We start from the raw sequence: 4426 nt of genomic DNA, 5'->3' as shown, positions 1-4426 counted from the left end.
TGTGTGTGTGTGTGTGTGTGTGTTATATTACATTACATTGCATTATATGACTGGATGTGTTGTGATAGCAGTTTGCGTATGTGAGGAGTGTCTTTTTTTTGTTTTTATCTAAACGCGCATATATGTAAACATTAGTTGATTAGTATATGATGCATGTGTAGGCGTGCGTATGTGTATATGTGTGTATTCGCGCGGATGCATGCATTTCTGTGTACACTCGGCAGAAAAAATTATCTTAATTGATCTCCTTGTGTTTACTATAAAACACTCGTATATAGACAGATCTTGTGCATCACCGGTGTGAATCACAAACTCCGAATGCATGTACATCCATACTTACACACTCACACACACACATACAAGCATACGGAGACAGAAAGAGATAAACAGAGAGGGAGAAAGATAGATACATTGATACGTCTGTGCACTCATTCGAAATTCAAGTGTATATGTTTATATACATGCGCGTGTGTGTTTGTGCGTGTGTGAGGGTTTGGGTGTGTATGTGGGTGTGTTTGTGTGTGTGTGTGTGTATGTGTGTGTGTGCCTCTGCGCGTGCTCATATCTGCTTGTGTGTTATTGTATGTGTGTAAGAGCAGAATGCACAACCGTAGATATGTACGCATGTATTTATATATGTATTTAAGTATATATATGTATGTGTATATAAGCATGTATATATATAAATATATACATGCGCATATGTAAATATGCATATATAGATATACATATATATGTGTATATATATATATATATATATATATATATGCATGTATATATATATATGTGTGTGTGTCTGTGTGTGTGTGTACGTGCGTGTGTGTATCTGTGTGTGTGCGTACATATATGTGTCTGTGCATTCCACTCTTACACACAAACGCTCATCCACTAGCAGTCGTTGGCACATATTTAGAGAGGGAGACACAGAGACGGAGAGGCTGATAGAGATATTGACTGATAAAGTAGGTGATTGATGGATTAGAACCCGTATTATGGTTCCCTTTAATGAAACTGATGATTGTGTCCATGTGTTTGTCTATGCGTTTGTATATGTATATTTGTATGTGCGTGTATGTGTGTGTATGTGTGCGTTGGTGTGAGTTCATACATGACTCTCTGAATGTGTTGCGCGTGCCTGTGTGTGAAACCAGTTGTGTACGGTTAGTCACTCTTCGTATGAAATTTATTTCCGAAGACATAATGAAGAATCATATTAGATAGACTTTCTACTAGACTTCGATAAGATTGAGCAGACTGCACACCCTGTCTGTAATGTGTGACGGAGCAATAAACCACCCGGAAATGATGGCATTTACGTACAAAATAACGATATGTATGTATTTTGCTTCTTAATTGACATTACGAAGTAAATATATAAAAATACTCACCTGGATTTTTCAGCTGCTGGAGTTATATTTGTGTTGTTTTATGTTTTGGTGGGTTTCTTTTGTTGGTCAAAAGAAATGAGTACAATTATTATTATTATATGTTTGCTTCGTTTGATTGTTTATTATGTTTTCTTTTACTTTTTCTCTATGCCTTCTATTAAGCTATAGTGGGGAGCAAGTAGTATGTCATGTAGAAATCCAAAGATGTAGACAGATTGTTTAACGCCTTTATATCGCATAGAATTCTGACTCTAACATGTGTGCGAAGTTCCACACATCACCAATATAACTACTATAAGTGAGCGATCGAAATAATTGGAGATAAAAAGGTAGATGTACAGATGGATAGCCAGATAGAGAGGAAAAGAAACAGGCACAGAGTGAGAGACAGAGTGAGTGAGAGAGAGAGAGAGAGAGAGAGAGGGAGGGAGGGAGAGGGAATGATTTGATGCAAGAGGGATATAATCAGACAACACAGAGAAATATTTTGATATTCTGAGACAGAGACAGGCGCACAGAATGAAGACAGGCAAGATGAAAAGACGAAATAAGACGCACACGAGTGAAAGAGAGAAAGTGAGAGAGGGAGAGAGAAAGAGGGAGAGGAAGAGAATGAGAGAGTGGAGGAGGGAAAGAACAAGAGATAGAAAGGAAGGGATAGTGAAAGAGAGAGAGAGAGAGAGAGATGAACAATGAGTGCAGTGAGATACAGAGAGTTAAATAAAAGGGCAGGAGAGTTACATATAATGGTATATATACACTAGCAGACTGATATGTAAACAAATATATGAAGATGGTGAGGTGGAGGAGATAGGAAATGGAAAGAGACAAAATGACGGAAAATAAAATTACATAAAAAAGGTATGAAGTTAAAGAGAGGGAGTGAGAGAGAAAAAGGGAGAGAGAGACGGGGGGGGGGAGAGAATGATAAATTATGGAACGGGAAAAGAGTTAACAAGATATATAAAGACGAAAAATGACTAAAGAAGAAGGAGAGAAGGAGAGAAGGAAATCCGACGGCAAGAGAAAAAAAATACGATAATACGACAAAGTGAGGGGGGGGCTGATAGAGAGTAAGACGGAGAGAGTGGAGAGTTATAGAAAAATGTAAGATATATATGTGGAAGACAGATATAGATAGTTAGACTGAGAGAAAGAGAGAACGAGAGAGAGAGAGACAGAGAGAAGAACGTTGGTACCAAGCAGTCTGTATATTTTTACAAAAACAGAATAAACGAGGGAAGAAGGAAATACACGTGTAGAGCTGTGTCGTCGTTATATGTTGTGTGTTAGTGCAATAATAATGTGTGCGTGCATGCATGTACGTGTGCATGCGCGCATGCATGCCTGCTTTCGTAATCAAATATATGAGTGATCGCGGAGTGTGATAGGGAGAAGGAGGAAATGAATGAGTTGGTATGTGTGAGAAGGAGAGTGCGAGAGCAAAAATGTGAGACGCGAGTAAAAGTGAGACAAAATATATGAGACAGAAGGAGTGAGAGAGAGAGAGAGAGAGAGAGAGAGAGAGAGAGAGAGAGAGAGACAGTGAGTGTGAGATCTTCTGAGACGGTTGGAGTTATAAGAAAGGAAAAGAAAAGAGAGAAAGTGTGTGAGAGCGAGGAGAAAAGAGAGCGAATTGTGGGGGGAAAACTAAGCTTGGGAAGGATGGTTTCGCGCCTCGTATTTGTGAACACGAATAAACAAGGAAATGAATGATTAAAAATAGAAAAAGAGATGAAGGAAAAGTGAGATAGAAATAAACAGAGGAGAAGGAAGGAAGGTGCAGAAAAAACGGGTACATGGAACCATATATTTGTCTGTGTTTGTGAGTGTGTGCGCATGCATGTACGTATGTATGTATGTATACATGTAAGTGGATTAAAAGACAGAAAGAAACGGAGGAATGATGAGCGAGGCGTATAAGAAGTAAACAAATATGCGTAAAAGGTTAACTGCTAATTGAGATGTGCCCGAAACGATAGTGAAAGTAGAACTTGCTAGGGTTGAGAATGAAAGTGCATACGCAATCTAACAAAAGAGGGGGAAAATAATCTAAGTAGATTCAGAACTAAGGGCCAGAGTATGTGTCATGTGTTGCGGTTAGAACAGTTTAACACAACATAGATAGATAGATAGATAGATAGATAGATAGATAGATAGATAGATAGATAGATAGATGAAGAGGAGAGAGAGAGAGAGAGAGAGAGAGAGAGAGACTAGATGTGTGTACGTGTCTATTTGTGATGGAAAGGAAAAGTACGAAATGCGATGTTTAATGAGGCAGGGAAGAGGAAAGTCGTGCTGAAGGAAAACATTGTTTGAGGTAGTAAAATATAATGCGGAGAAAAAACAATACGAGAAATATATATCATTTGATGTATTAGAATAGAAAAATAACAAGTTAGAAAAAGAGAAAGAAAGAGACTCTTACACAGAAAAACAAAAGATCGATAATGTATAAGAAGCGGGTACAGATGAAAACAAGGAATTATTTGAAGGAAAAACGGGAGAAAAAGACGCTAACAGGGGGAAACCTGTACCACTTTGAATGAGACAAATATATTTGTGTGAATAGATTAGACAATGCCAGAGAGGGAGTGAGAAAGAAAAGTAGATATATGGCAGGCAAAAGAGTGAGAAAGAACGTGATAAGAGGGATAGAATGAATGAAATAATGTATGAAAGTAAGGGAGCGACAAAAAGTCTGACACAAGAGAAATAGAGAAGTTTATGTTAGGGGATTTAGAATGAAAGTAACAATAGGATAAAGGAAACATACATCTTAAAGACAAAGGTGAATGTAAATAAATTTCAAACGGCGAAGTGAAAGAGAAACAAGGAAAAAGAAAGAGAGATAGAGAGACAAACAAAGACAGGGCAGGGAGAACGAGCATAGCAAAGCGGGGTGGAAAGTAAGATAATGAGAGAGTCGTAACAGGAGATATACTAAAGTGTGGATATATGTGTGTGTATGTATGCATACGCTCATATAGAGACACACACAAATATACTCATGAATGTGTATGTCTCTGTGTTAT

At 37.9% G+C, this 4426-nt stretch overlaps 1 protein-coding gene across 3 annotated transcripts in view; it reads right to left on the bottom strand.

Moving 5' to 3' along the window:
- The window catches only part of LOC106883669 (uncharacterized), a 312099-nt gene extending 309288 nt beyond the window's left edge, over positions 1 to 2811 (bottom strand). For 2 of the 3 annotated variants that reach the window (XM_052970057.1, XM_052970058.1), the window contains exon 1: positions 1389 to 2808. The gene's annotated coding sequence lies outside the window, so the exon portion shown is untranslated. Of the gene's footprint in view, positions 1 to 1388 lie in introns of all 3 variants that reach the window. The other variant, XM_014934771.2, reaches the window with a different exon arrangement.
- Positions 2812 to 4426: the final 1615 nt, after the last annotated feature.

This window comes from Octopus bimaculoides, chromosome 8 (assembly GCF_001194135.2).
Source record: "Octopus bimaculoides isolate UCB-OBI-ISO-001 chromosome 8, ASM119413v2, whole genome shotgun sequence".
Taxonomy (NCBI): domain Eukaryota; kingdom Metazoa; phylum Mollusca; class Cephalopoda; order Octopoda; family Octopodidae; genus Octopus; species Octopus bimaculoides.
Note: the sequence above shows the minus strand (reverse complement) of the source record. Positions and strands in the feature narration are given on the sequence as shown.